Genomic DNA, 15,404 nt, shown 5'->3' with positions numbered 1-15,404 from the left:
TGGTACCTATTTGTAATACTGGGGGTGTAGAGATTGGCTAAAGTGACCTCTGTGTTTTGATGGTTGATGATTGAAGAACACAAAACTGTAGGACAGACTTCATCTTTTTGATACTGATGTAGCAGAGACAAAATACCTGAGGGCTTCCTCTTGCACTGTTGTGTTCTCTATCTGTAAGTCTTCGAGTAATTTGTGACAAAGTAGAAATGTGATTGTTGGGGTTTTTTTTAGCTGCACTGCATGGACCAAGAGAGAACAGTTTCTGTGTACGACTAAATGTCCACATTCACTAGACTATCAGAACATAATGTTTGGATGTTCAGGTTTTAGAATCTGTTTTCACCGCTTTATGTTGGGTACAAGTGCTCTGTTTTAAGTTCTGATCACCTGTATTTCTTCTTCCAGAAGTCCAACTGAGCCAGTGAGCGGAACATCAAAAGCGGTATGTAAAAACGCAGACTTTTTGCTAGACACTGCACTTAATTCTAAACAATGTAGCCTTGTATTAATATATTTATATATTTTCCAGTAAAAGACAGCATATGTTGTGAATAGAATGGATTTGATTCAGCATAGTAAAAACTGAGTAATGCCATCGTTCGCACAGTTCTAATGTGAATCCTGGTATTTGTGCCTAGGAGTGCATTGTATTTCATATTGAATCTGCCGGAACACTTCCTGAATGACTTGGAGTTGTACAGATAATGTATGATCATTTTGAGATCACGTAGGTGCGAGGTTTGCCCAACTGAACATGGTGCCCTGTTCTACATCTGTCTGCCTCTAGCTAGCAACATGTCTGTTTGTATAGGGTGTCGTGTGCTTTTTGTTTCTTGCAATAAAAATGGTTTGGAGTGTATTTTTTGCCATTTTCACCATGTATCACTTAGCTTTTGGTTTTAAATCTGTTTTGGCCTCATGGTTTTTGAAAATGTTATCAAAACCCACTGAGAAACCATGGTTGTTAAAAGTTGGGACTGTTTCTTACTTTTGCCTTGGGGGTTCAAACAAATACGAAAACCAATATCCCTTATGTTTGGAGGACAGTTCTGTGCAGCTGAATGAGTCCTTTTCGTGTCCTTAAATACCTGGGTATTTGTTCCTACAACTGTGAAACTGAAGTGCTATTGTTTGGGCCCCTCTGGGTACCTAAGTGTTTTGAATACCTTGCTGTGAATTTCAATAGCGTTGCTACGCAAAGTGGTATTCTAGAGCTCTGCATTTGATCTTTCTGCTTTACCTGATGAAGCAGTTTAGTTTAACAGTTTGTCTGCAAATGAAAATACCTGAAACCCAGTGTAGAGGCTTTGGCACAAGGTTAGAGCCTGGTGCATTTGTGGGTAAAATGCCTGTCATTTTTCCTACTTTCTGCCTGCAGTACATGTTTGGAGCTCGGTGACTTCAGGGTCGCCTGCTGCTTTACTTTCCCAAAGGCGAAGCCTTTCTTCAGTCTACCACCACTTTGAATGTACCTTTGGAAAAGGGGCAGCATTTTTCTTCAGGGTTGAAAACACTGTCCTGCTGCTGGTAAAATATAAATAAATAACCCAAGGAAATACTTATTTTGCCAGGCAACTATGCTGTGTTTGTAAAAGCATAACCATGTGCATTTATACATGATGAGACATGAGCTGATTAATTGACAAACTACACTGAAAAGAAGTTTCCTGTAGTGATGCTTCCTTCTCAAATAAACTCCAGGGGTTTTTTTAAGTCCTTTTTAGCTGAAACTTGACAGCTTCCTTACCCCTTCGATGTTTAAGCAGTTGTGAGCCTTTGACAAGGGTCCTTCTCTGAGATATTCTGGAGCAAGAAGCTATCTCAGGCGGGTTTGGCTGTTTTAGTTTCTTCTCGTTAACCACCTAGGCACTCTGAGGGTGTCATAGGCTTGGACTTTGTTTTGAACAAATACAAGTGACACTAGGTTGGAAATGCCTCTTTCAGTGACACTCGGAGGTTATCGTGCCGCCTTTCAGAGTACAGTAGAGGTTAAGTATTGCTGTGTTTGGATTGTAGAACTTGAATCTGTGTTTAATTTTTTGGGAACAGATTGATGACTCTTCTGCATCTCTTTCTCTGGCCCAGCTTATTAAGGTGTATATATCTTCTGGTCAAATACTTAAAAACAAAAAGTCTTTGCTTCGTAGTATTGAATCTTATACTGTGATCTGTAGCTGGAGAACTGTTGTAATGTGAGCACAACTTTAATTTACTTTTTAATAATGATGTAAAGTATTTATTTTCACTTTAAAATGTGTGTATAATTTGATACTGTCCTGTAAAGAGGAGTTGCCAGTTTGGGAAGATAGAAGGGGAGTACCTTCTCAGCCTCAACGTAATGTTGCAGGCTAACTCATCTTCAAGACACAAAGCAGCAGCATTTCAGCAGCTGTCTACTGTTTTTTGAACGTTTTGTTAATTTTGCGTTGGAAAGAAACTAACACAGTTTTTACCTCAGAATTTAATTGGCTGTAAGTTATGGACATTTCAGGGGGGGTTGCAGCAGCCAAAATAGAAGCGTTTCTGGAGCATGGAGAATTGCATGGCTGTTTTTGAATTTCCAGTCCTTATAGTTCTAGATCCATTCTGTGAATGCTGCACAATTTCATAAATAGTAGTATATGTACAGTGGACAACACGATCGAACTTGTTTGAAGGCAGATTGTGCAAATTGTGTAAATGTGCCTAATTGTTGATAGGAATATGCCAACGTGTATGTGTGGCATGGTAGCAGAGGTGACCTTCTGAAACTGTTGTAATGCCATGTTTTGCTATGGAACTGCTCGCATTTTGTGCTCAACCATGTGTAACTTTGTCTGGGAAAGCACTTTGTGAAAGGCGCAGTGCTAGGCAATGAACTTACTAGTCTTTAAAGTTAGACAGGTTAGAGAAGGCAGGGCCTAATGCAGAGGAGCTGGTGCTTTCTTCTGAGAGTAAAGCTTGGAGTTCTTTGCCAAGAAAGAGAAATCTCTTCCCACTGGTAACTTCTTCCCTCTCTCACTGCAGAAATTAAATTGTGAAGCCAATGCCTCCGAAGAAGATAAAATCAAAGCCATGATGATACAGTCTTACCATGAATATGACCCAATCAAGTAAGTGCTGATAATGTCTAATCTGTTCTTTGCAGACTATGGAAAAATTGTAGAGATGTTTGTTTTAACAAGAGAGACACAGGCATACCTTTTTCTTTTTTTCCCAAAAAACCTTTAGTTACATGAAGGAACCCTTGGGTCCACCTCCACCATCATAGACTTGCTTTCATTGCAGAAAACCTGGCCACTATATAAAGAACTGCCCAACAAATGGGGTAAGACTGCAGGAGACTTCTGGTGTTACTTACTTTTTAATTTTTTTTCCCTTGGCAGTTACGTAACAGAGAGATGAATACTCATATTAGGAATTGTTTCTCTTGGGGTGAAATACAGAGGTTATATGGCAATGTTGCAAAGCCCTTCAAAACTCAAGGGAAACCTGGAAGTATAAATGAAAATGTTCTTTTTTCTAGGTCATGGACGTTAAATATGTCCATAGCTCTCCCTCTCTGAACTTTCATGCATATCTTTATGTATTGCAGTGTTACTGGAAATGTTTCTGGTTTTAACTCTTTTTAATGAGAGTTTGCAGGTTTTAGTGTTTCCTATGAAACCCAGATGTTTCTGTTGACCCCATCTGTTGAATGTTTGCGTGTTTTAATTACACAAGCCTCTGGTTGAGTATTCATGCCACTGAAGGTTAGTCACTGAACGTATATGCAGGAGGCAGGAATTCAACCTTCCTATAGAGATGGTGAGTATAAGTTTCTTCCAGTGACTGATTCGGAGCACCGCATTAAGCTCTTGCTCTGGATTGCGCTTTGGAGGAGGAGAGGGTTTGTGCCTCTTCTCTGAGTGGAGGGTGAGCTAAGGGATATTTCACCCTTAAGGAACCTGAAGTTAAGGCAAAGAATGTCAAATGAGTTCAAAACGCTGCTCAAGCCTTTGGAACATCCTGGCTATATTCAGTTAGGAAAATCAGTATTTCAGTCGAGCAGCCCTTATGCTCGGTGAAAGGAGAGGATTAAAGGCTTTTGCTGCCTAAAATGGTCATTGAAATGTCATTTTAAGTGCGGGTCTTAAGGTGAGATGTGCCTGCATTTCTTTTCTCAACAGGACAAAAACTTTGCGTCTGTTCCCAGAATTAAAAAGAGCACAGGAATGCCAAGGAGTTTCATGATGGAGGTGAAAGATCCCCATACAAAGGGCGCTATGCTGACCAACACGGGAAGACATGCAATACCAACTATTAATGCGTAAGTATGGAATTAATGGGACGGACCAAAAAGCGAATGAGAGAAACCACGCCAAAATGTCTGAGGGGCAATGCACCCGAGTTGGCCAGCATCTGTAATGACGGGGGAGGAAGCATTGCCATTGTATCGTAACCTTAAAATCTGTGATACTTTCTAAGATTAAAATAGGGAGGCCCTACCGTTCATGCCCCTGGGAGCTGGTTAAACTTGTGCTGTGCTAAGAATCTGCATTTTTTCTGCAAAACATTTCAGTCGTGTTTACAGTGGAGTCGTTCTCTTTGAAAGCTCGTGTGGCTTCTGGTTTGTGTTTCAAAGGCTTCTTGCCATATTTGACAAATAGCCGCTGGACAGAGATTTCCTTCCCCTCTGACTGTTCTCAGATCCCATGGGTGAAACAGACTGATGTTTTCCTGTTGCTATAAACTAAGAAAATACTCCCGTGTGCTGACAAGAGGGGCTGTTTTAAAATGCACTTGGTAGCACTTTTGTCCTTCTGCCATGGCTCTCCTTTTGTAGAAGCTGTCAGATAGACTTCTTCCATCTCAAAACTGTAATTCCTCGGAGACTGCCTTTATCCTGAGCCTGCAATTTACATTTAGCCTCTGGCAAAGGAGAGGTGGGATTCATTTCACCCGATTTCTAGCTGTCAAAATTATTATTCTAGTCGGAGCTGATTTCTTAGCTGATCCAATGAATGGGAGAGTTCTGCGGAAAGAAACTTGTTCCCCCCTCCCTCTTCTAGTTTTGTGTCTATAGAAAAGTAGATTCAACTGAATGCCTGCCTTTTAGAAGGCTAATGTGGAGGGAGAGGAATTCGATCTACTATCTTCCTTTGATAAAACACAAAGCCTGGAAAACTGTTCTTTACCCAACTCCAACTTTTTTCTTTCTCCTTCCCCACCCCTGTCCAAGGAAGCATATACCAGAGGCGAGAAGCAAAAGCCTCCCTTTTCACCAGAGGAACCGTTGTCCCTGCCCTTCCTGGCCATGCCCTGGGCACAGCTGCTGGGCGTCCCGCTAAATACATCTGGACATTCAGACTACGTCGTGAAGGCTGTTTGTCCCATCTGCATTCATTTGGTTGTGGGGATGCCAGAGGTGAAAGCAAGGCTTTGGGTTCCCTCGGCGTGAACTGTGCAGAGACGGAGAGCACGTGCAGGATGGCCTCGCCGTTCCTGACCCATGCACCAAGGGACATTTGCTGCTCCCCTGCTTATGCTGAGGTCTTCTTCTGGGAAAGAAGTCCCAAATCCTTTTCTCTTCTTGACCCTCTTTTTCCTTGCACTCCAGAGCTTTTCTCCTCCCTTGGCCTTCACCCTCAATACCTTTCCTGAAAGGGACGGCAGCCCTCTCAGCCTTTGCCTTGCTCCTGCTAGTCGTCTTCACCTCAGCTAGAGAGTCCTGAAGGATCGCTGCAGGTCCCTTCCAACTCAACCCTTCTCTTCTCTTCACTTGTGTTCTATTCCCTGCACTGACGATGAGGCGAATAACAAGGAGACCACTAGTTGCCTGAAATGCCAGGGGGTTTGCAGCTCCAGAAACACTTTCGAGGACACAAATCAAAAAGGATACAAGTAGAAACAGGATTGGATTTCATTTGATTTTACTTTATTTTACTTTCTTTTATTTTCTGTCTTGTTCCGTTGGTTGATGTTAGTTTAGTTTCGTTTCTTTCATGTGATGTTATTGTATTTGATTTTATTATATTTTCTTTGGGGTTATTTCTTATTATTTTATTTTATGTTGGATTATCTTCTTTTATTTTACCTTGCTTTATGCGTTTTTATTTTGTTTTGTTATTTTATTATTTTATCATTTTATTTGACCTTCTTTTGGTTTAGGCTCTTTTAGGCTATTTTGCTGAATCTCTTTCAGAGCCGATGCTCACAAGCATTAACACAATGCGCATGTGCAGCCAGGAGCAGGCTGATGTGTTCTTCGGTTTAGTTTGAAAAAGCATCCCTTGCAGTCTGGCAAAGGAAAGCCGCAGAAAGGAGCAGCAGGAAGACAGGCCAAGCAGTCCCTCGTTTCTCAACAGTGCAGAAGAACTTGAAGAAGGAGGATGGGTACCGACCACACACCGAAAAGTACAAGAAGAGGAGGGGTGTGGTGCCCGGGGCTATTTTCACAAGTAGGACACGTGTCGATGACAAGCACCCCTTTTGCCTTCCAAAACTTGCTCCGCTGTGCTTCTTGGCCAGGGAGGCATGACAAGCGCTCTCCTGCCTGCCCTGCGCTTGGATCGCGTGCAGGGAGAGCTGCAAAGCGGCAGCTCCGCATGGTGCAGCAAGCCTGCAGCCCTTCCAAGCACAGGCTGTTTTGCACAAGCAAGAACACCTCGGGGAACGGAGCCAAGGGAAGAGCAGAGCTCGCTCCTGCTCCAAACCTGCAACGGGCAAAAGAGCCAGGGAGCGCCAGGGCACGAGGGGCGCCTCGGAGGTGCAAGAGCAGCGGGCAAGAACTGAGCCCAAAGGGCCCAGAGGAGCCCTGACAAGGGGCTGCGCTCAATGCTACGGAGGAGAAGAAGCAACCCCCGGGGGCCACCCTGGGCGTCCGCCCTGGGAGTCTAGAAAGCATCCTCCCCCCGCCTGCGGGGCACGAGGGCCACCTTGGTGGAGCAGGAGCAGCAGGCACCTAGCCAAAACGGCCCAAAGGAGCCCTGGCAAGGGGCCGTGCTCAGTGCTGCAGAGGAAGGCAAAAAACCCCTGGGGACACTTGCTAGCCCACCGTGGGGGGAAAAAAGCCTTCCTCCCCGCAGCTGCAGGGCACGAGAGGCCACCTTTGTGGTGCATGAGCAACAGGCAGTAACCCAGCCAAAATGGCCCAGAGGAGCCCTGACAAGTGCTCATGCTCAGTGCTGCAGGGGAAGGCAAAAAAACCCCGGGCACCAGAGCCAATCTGCCCCGGGGGAAAATTCCTTACTGACTCCAGCGTCGCAGGCGATGGGCTATTCCCTGAGCACGTGAGCAAGACCTGCCTCCTCGGCCCGCAGGCTGCTCACGCCTCCCAGGAGATGCCCAACCCCGATTCTCCCTCCACCTGCTGCCACCTCAGGGCCTTCCCAGAGGGGCAAAACGCCCCCGGCCTGATCCATCTGCGGGACAACCATCCTTCCTGTGCCTGGCAAGGCACCAGTGGCTGCTCCAAAGCACCGGCACCCCCGCCAACATCTCTGCATCCCATTCCTCACGGCTGCTGACACTGGCTCCGCAGGGGATGAGGATGGCGAGCTCTGCAGTGCTCGTCAAGAAGGCATTCCCTTGCTCTTGCCACTGCTAGCCGGCTGAAAAGGCCAGCCAGCCTCACCAACCTCCAGCTGTTGGGGGTTCTTCTCATCTCCAGCAGCCTCGTCGAGCCACCTCCGGCCTTCCTCCCTCAGCCCTCGCCAAGTAATTCCACCGCCTCCTCAAGGACTTCCTCTCGCCCGTCTTGGGGCTGCCCCCAGGCCAGCTATGGCAGCGCGACGCGGGAGCGTGCTCCCTTTTATGCTGCCCCGGGGCATGGTGACTGCTGCGTTGCCGGGCGCTGGCACTGTGACACGGGGGTGACGGGACACCCCCCTGCACAGCCCCGCCCGCCGGCCCTCTGCCCAGCGTCCTTCCCAGGAAGGCCTTTGGGCTGCTGGCCCCGAGGCAGTCCCTGGGCCCAGGAGGCTCAGGGGGCTGTCCCTGCCCTTGCTGGCCATGCCCTGGGCACAGCTGCTGGGCGTCCCGCTAAATACATCTGGACATTCAGACTACGTCGTGAAGGCTGTTTGTCCCATCTGCATTCATTTGGTTGTGGGCATGCCAGAGGTGAAAGCAAGGCTTTGGGTTCCCTCGGCGTGAACTGTGCAGAGACGGAGAGCACGTGCAGGATGGCCTCGCCGTTCCTGACCCATGCACCAAGGGACATTTGCTGCTCCCCTGCTTATGCTGAGGTCTTCTTCTGGGAAAGAAGTCCCAAATCCTTTTCTCTTCTTGACCCTCTTTTTCCTTGCACTCCAGAGCTTTTCTCCTCCCTTGGCCTTCACCCTCAATACCTTTCCTGAAGGTGACGGCAGCCCTCTCAGCCTTTGCCTTGCTCCTGCTAGTCGTCTTCACCTCAGCTAGAGAGTCCGGAAGGATCGCTGCAGGTCCCTTCCAACTCAACCCTTCTCTTCTCTTCACTTGTGTTCTATTCCCTGCACTGACGATGAGGCGAATAACAAGGAGACCACTAGTTGCCTGAAATGCCAGGGGGTTTGCAGCTCCAGAAACACTTTCGAGGACACAAATCAAAAAGGATACAAGTAGAAACAGGATTGGATTTCATTTGATTTTACTTTATTTTACTTTCTTTTATTTTCTGTCTTGTTCCGTTGGTTGATGTTAGTTTAGTTTCGTTTCTTTCATGTGATGTTATTGTATTTGATTTTATTATATTTTCTTTGGGGTTATTTCTTATTATTTTATTTTATGTTGGATTATCTTCTTTTATTTTACCTTGCTTTATGCGTTTTTATTTTGTTTTGTTATTTTATTATTTTATCATTTTATTTGACCTTCTTTTGGTTTAGGCTCTTTTAGGCTATTTTGCTGAATCTCTTTCAGAGCCGATGCTCACAAGCATTAACACCATGCGCATGTGCAGCCAGGAGCAGGCTGATGTGTTCTTCGGTTTAGTTTGAAAAAGCATCCCTTGCAGTCTGGCAAAGGAAAGCCGCAGAAAGGAGCAGCAGGAAGACAGGCCAAGCAGTCCCTCGTTTCTCAACAGTGCAGAAGAACTTGAAGAAGGAGGATGGGTACCGACCACACACCGAAAAGTACAAGAAGAGGAGGGGTGTGGTGCCCGGGGCTATTTTCACAAGTAGGACACGTGTCGATGACAAGCACCCCTTTTGCCTTCCAAAACTTGCTCCGCTGTGCTTCTTGGCCAGGGAGGCATGACAAGCGCTCTCCTGCCTGCCCTGCGCTTGGATCGCGTGCAGGGAGAGCTGCAAAGCGGCAGCTCCGCATGGTGCGGCAAGCCTGCAGCCCTTCCAAGCACAGGCTGTTTTGCACAAGCAAGAACACCTCGGGGAACGGAGCCAAGGGAAGAGCAGAGCTCGCTCCTGCTCCAAACCTGCAACGGGCAAAAGAGCCAGGGAGCGCCAGGGCACGAGGGGCGCCTCGGAGGTGCAAGAGCAGCGGGCAAGAACTGAGCCCAAAGGGCCCAGAGGAGCCCTGACAAGGGGCTGCGCTCAATGCTACGGAGGAGAAGAAGCAACCCCCGGGGGCCACCCTGGGCGTCCGCCCTGGGAGTCTAGAAAGCATCCTCCCCCCGCCTGCGGGGCACGAGGGCCACCTTGGTGGAGCAGGAGCAGCAGGCACCTAGCCAAAACGGCCCAAAGGAGCCCTGGCAAGGGGCCGTGCTCAGTGCTGCAGAGGAAGGCAAAAAACCCCTGGGGACACTTGCTAGCCCACCGTGGGGGGAAAAAAGCCTTCCTCCCCGCAGCTGCAGGGCACGAGAGGCCACCTTTGTGGTGCATGAGCAACAGGCAGTAACCCAGCCAAAATGGCCCAGAGGAGCCCTGACAAGTGCTCATGCTCAGTGCTGCAGAGGAAGGCAAAAAAACCCCGGGCACCAGAGCCAATCTGCCCCGGGGGGAAATTGCTTACTGACCCCAGCGTCGCAGGCGATGGGCTATTCCCTGAGCACGTGAGCAAGACCTGCCTCCTCGGCCCGCAGGCTGCTCACGCCTCCCAGGAGATGCCCAACCCCGATTCTCCCTCCACCTGCTGCCACCTCAGGGCCTTCCCAGAGGGGCAAAACGCCCCCGGCCTGATCCATCTGCGGGACAACCATCCTTCCTGTGCCTGGCAAGGCACCAGTGGCTGCTCCAAAGCACCGGCACCCCCGCCAACATCTCTGCATCCCATTCCTCACGGCTGCTGCCACTGGCTCCGCAGGGGATGAGGATGGCGAGCTCTGCAGTGCTCCTCAAGAAGGCATTCCCTTGCTCTTGCCACTGCTAGCCGGCTGAAAAGGCCAGCCAGCCTCACCAACCTCCAGCTGTTGGGGGTTCTTCTCGTCTCCAGCAGCCTCGTCGAGCCACCTCCGGCCTTCCTCCCTCAGCCCTCGCCAAGTAATTCCACCGCCTCCTCAAGGACTTCCTCTCGCCCGTCTTGGGGCTGCCCCCAGGCCAGCTATGGCAGCGCGACGCGGGAGCGTGCTCCCTTTTATGCTGCCCCGGGGCATGGTGACTGCTGCGTTGCCGGGCGCTGGCACTGTGACACGGGGGTGACGGGACACCCCCCTGCACAGCCCCGCCCGCCGGCCCTCTGCCCAGCGTCCTTCCCAGGAAGGCCTTTGGGCTGCTGGCCCCGAGGCAGTCCCTGGGCCCAGGAGGCTCAGGGGGCTGTCCCTGCCCTTGCTGGCCATGCCCTGGGCACAGCTGCTGGGCGTCCCGCTAAATACATCTGGACATTCAGACTACGTCGTGAAGGCTGTTTGTCCCATCTGCATTCATTTGGTTGTGGGGATGCCAGAGGTGAAAGCAAGGCTTTGGGTTCCCTCGGCGTGAACTGTGCAGAGACGGAGAGCACGTGCAGGATGGCCTCGCCGTTCCTGACCCATGCACCAAGGGACATTTGCTGCTCCCCTGCTTATGCTGAGGTCTTCTTCTGGGAAAGAAGTCCCAAATCCTTTTCTCTTCTTGACCCTCTTTTTCCTTGCACTCCAGAGCTTTTCTCCTCCCTTGGCCTTCACCCTCAATACCTTTCCTGAAAGGGACGGCAGCCCTCTCAGCCTTTGCCTTGCTCCTGCTAGTCGTCTTCACCTCAGCTAGAGAGTCCTGAAGGATCGCTGCAGGTCCCTTCCAACTCAACCCTTCTCTTCTCTTCACTTGTGTTCTATTCCCTGCACTGACGATGAGGCGAATAACAAGGAGACCACTAGTTGCCTGAAATGCCAGGGGGTTTGCAGCTCCAGAAACACTTTCGAGGACACAAATCAAAAAGGATACAAGTAGAAACAGGATTGGATTTCATTTGATTTTACTTTATTTTACTTTCTTTTATTTTCTGTCTTGTTCCGTTGGTTGATGTTAGTTTAGTTTCGTTTCTTTCATGTGATGTTATTGTATTTGATTTTATTATATTTTCTTTGGGGTTATTTCTTATTATTTTATTTTATGTTGGATTATCTTCTTTTATTTTACCTTGCTTTATGCGTTTTTATTTTGTTTTGTTATTTTATTATTTTATCATTTTATTTGACCTTCTTTTGGTTTAGGCTCTTTTAGGCTATTTTGCTGAATCTCTTTCAGAGCCGATGCTCACAAGCATTAACACCATGCGCATGTGCAGCCAGGAGCAGGCTGATGTGTTCTTCGGTTTCGTTTGAAAAAGCATCCCTTGCAGTCTGGCAAAGGAAAGCCGCAGAAAGGAGCAGCAGGAAGACAGGCCAAGCAGTCCCTCGTTTCTCAACAGTGCAGAAGAACTTGAAGAAGGAGGATGGGTACCGACCACACACCGAAAAGTACAAGAAGAGGAGGGGTGTGGTGCCCGGGGCTATTTTCACAAGTAGGACACGTGTCGATGACAAGCACCCCTTTTGCCTTCCAAAACTTGCTCCGCTGTGCTTCTTGGCCAGGGAGGCATGACAAGCGCTCTCCTGCCTGCCCTGCGCTTGGATCGCGTGCAGGGAGAGCTGCAAAGCGGCAGCTCCGCATGGTGCAGCAAGCCTGCAGCCCTTCCAAGCACAGGCTGTTTTGCACAAGCAAGAACACCTCGGGGAACGGAGCCAAGGGAAGAGCAGAGCTCGCTCCTGCTCCAAACCTGCAACGGGCAAAAGAGCCAGGGAGCGCCAGGGCACGAGGGGCGCCTCGGAGGTGCAAGAGCAGCGGGCAAGAACTGAGCCCAAAGGGCCCAGAGGAGCCCTGACAAGGGGCTGCGCTCAATGCTACGGAGGAGAAGAAGCAACCCCCGGGGGCCACCCTGGGCGTCCGCCCTGGGAGTCTAGAAAGCATCCTCCCCCCGCCTGCGGGGCACGAGGGCCACCTTGGTGGAGCAGGAGCAGCAGGCACCTAGCCAAAACGGCCCAAAGGAGCCCTGGCAAGGGGCCGTGCTCAGTGCTGCAGAGGAAGGCAAAAAACCCCTGGGGACACTTGCTAGCCCACCGTGGGGGGAAAAAAGCCTTCCTCCCCACAGCTGCAGGGCACGAGAGGCCACCTTTGTGGTGCATGAGCAACAGGCAGTAACCCAGCCAAAATGGCCCAGAGGAGCCCTGACAAGTGCTCATGCTCAGTGCTGCAGAGGAAGGCAAAAAAACCCCGGGCACCAGAGCCAATCTGCCCCGGGGGGAAATTGCTTACTGACCCCAGCGTCGCAGGCGATGGGCTATTCCCTGAGCACGTGAGCAAGACCTGCCTCCTCGGCCCGCAGGCTGCTCACGCCTCCCAGGAGATGCCCAACCCCGATTCTCCCTCCACCTGCTGCCACCTCAGGGCCTTCCCAGAGGGGCAAAACGCCCCCGGCCTGATCCATCTGCGGGACAACCATCCTTCCTGTGCCTGGCAAGGCACCAGTGGCTGCTCCAAAGCACCGGCACCCCCGCCAACATCTCTGCATCCCATTCCTCACGGCTGCTGCCACTGGCTCCGCAGGGGACGAGGATGGCGAGCTCTGCAGTGCTCCTCAAGAAGGCATTCCCTTGCTCTTGCCACTGCTAGCCGGCTGAAAAGGCCAGCCAGCCTCACCAACCTCCAGCTGTTGGGGGTTCTTCTCGTCTCCAGCAGCCTCGTCGAGCCACCTCCGGCCTTCCTCCCTCAGCCCTCGCCAAGTAATTCCACCGCCTCCTCAAGGACTTCCTCTCGCCCGTCTTGGGGCTGCCCCCAGGCCAGCTATGGCAGCGCGACGCGGGAGCGTGCTCCCTTTTATGCTGCCCCGGGGCATGGTGACTGCTGCGTTGCCGGGCGCTGGCACTGTGACACGGGGGTGACGGGACACCCCCCTGCACAGCCCCGCCCGCCGGCCCTCTGCCCAGCGTCCTTCCCAGGAAGGCCTTTGGGCTGCTGGCCCCGAGGCAGTCCCTGGGCCCAGGAGGCTCAGGGGGCTGTCCCTGCCCTTGCTGGCCATGCCCTGGGCACAGCTGCTGGGCGTCCCGCTAAATACATCTGGACATTCAGACTACGTCGTGAAGGCTGTTTGTCCCATCTGCATTCATTTGGTTGTGGGGATGCCAGAGGTGAAAGCAAGGCTTTGGGTTCCCTCGGCGTGAACTGTGCAGAGACGGAGAGCACGTGCAGGATGGCCTCGCCGTTCCTGACCCATGCACCAAGGGACATTTGCTGCTCCCCTGCTTATGCTGAGGTCTTCTTCTGGGAAAGAAGTCCCAAATCCTTTTCTCTTCTTGACCCTCTTTTTCCTTGCACTCCAGAGCTTTTCTCCTCCCTTGGCCTTCACCCTCAATACCTTTCCTGAAAGGGACGGCAGCCCTCTCAGCCTTTGCCTTGCTCCTGCTAGTCGTCTTCACCTCAGCTAGAGAGTCCTGAAGGATCGCTGCAGGTCCCTTCCAACTCAACCCTTCTCTTCTCTTCACTTGTGTTCTATTCCCTGCACTGACGATGAGGCGAATAACAAGGAGACCACTAGTTGCCTGAAATGCCAGGGGGTTTGCAGCTCCAGAAACACTTTCGAGGACACAAATCAAAAAGGATACAAGTAGAAACAGGATTGGATTTCATTTGATTTTACTTTATTTTACTTTCTTTTATTTTCTGTCTTGTTCCGTTGGTTGATGTTAGTTTAGTTTCGTTTCTTTCATGTGATGTTATTGTATTTGATTTTATTATATTTTCTTTGGGGTTATTTCTTATTATTTTATTTTATGTTGGTTTATCTTCTTTTATTTTACCTTGCTTTATGCGTTTTTATTTTGTTTTGTTATTTTATTATTTTATCATTTTATTTGACCTTCTTTTGGTTTAGGCTCTTTTAGGCTATTTTGCTGAATCTCTTTCAGAGCCGATGCTCACAAGCATTAACACAATGCGCATGTGCAGCCAGGAGCAGGCTGATGTGTTCTTCGGTTTAGTTTGAAAAAGCATCCCCTGCAGTCTGGCAAAGGAAAGCCGCAGAAAGGAGCAGCAGGAAGACAGGCCAAGCAGTCCCTCGTTTCTCAACAGTGCAGAAGAACTTAAAGAAGGAGGATGGGTACCGACCACACACCGAAAAGTACAAGAAGAGGAGGGGTGTGGTGCCCGGGGCTATTTTCACAAGTAGGACACGTGTCGATGACAAGCACCCCTTTTGCCTTCCAAAACTTGCTCCGCTGTGCTTCTTGGCCAGGGAGGCCTGAAAAGCGCTCTCCTGCCTGCCCTGCGCTTGGATCGCGTGCAGGGAGAGCTGAAAAGCGGCAGCTCCGCATGGTGCGGCAAGCCTGCAGCCCTTCCAAGCACAGGCTGTTTTGCACAAGCAAGAACACCTCGGGGAACGGAGCCAAGGGAAGAGCAGAGCTCGCTCCTGCTCCAAACCTGCAAGGGGCAAAAGAGCCAGGGAGCGCCAGGGCACGAGGGGCGCCTCGGAGGTGCAAGAGCAGCGGGCAAGAACTGAGCCCAAAGGGCCCAGAGGAGCCCTGACAAGGGGCTGCGCTCAATGCTACGGAGGAGAAGAAGCAACCCCCGGGGGCAACCCTGGGCGTCCGCCCTGGGAGTCTAGAAAGCATCCTCCCCCCGCCTGCGGGGCACGAGGGCCACCTTGGTGGAGCAGGAGCAGCAGGCACCTAGCCAAAACGGCCCAAAGGAGCCCTGGCAAGGGGCCGTGCTCAGTGCTGCAGAGGAAGGCAAAAAACCCCTGGGGACACTTGCTAGCCCACCGTGGGGGGAAAAAAGCCTTCCTCCCCACAGCTGCAGGGCACGAGAGGCCACCTTTGTGGTGCATGAGCAACAGGCAGTAACCCAGCCAAAATGGCCCAGAGGAGCCCTGACAAGTGCTCATGCTCAGTGCTGCAGAGGAAGGCAAAAAAACCCCGGGCACCAGAGCCAATCTGCCCCGGGGGGAAATTGCTTACTGACCCCAGCGTCGCAGGCGATGGGCTATTCCCTGAGCACGTGAGCAAGACCTGCCTCCTCGGCCCGCAGGCTGCTCACGCCTCCCAGGAGATGCCCAACCCCGAT

This window comes from Platalea leucorodia (assembly GCF_965183815.1).
Source record: "Platalea leucorodia genome assembly, contig: HAP1_HAP1_SCAFFOLD_92, whole genome shotgun sequence".
Lineage (NCBI taxonomy): Eukaryota > Metazoa > Chordata > Aves > Pelecaniformes > Threskiornithidae > Platalea > Platalea leucorodia.
Note: the sequence above shows the minus strand (reverse complement) of the source record.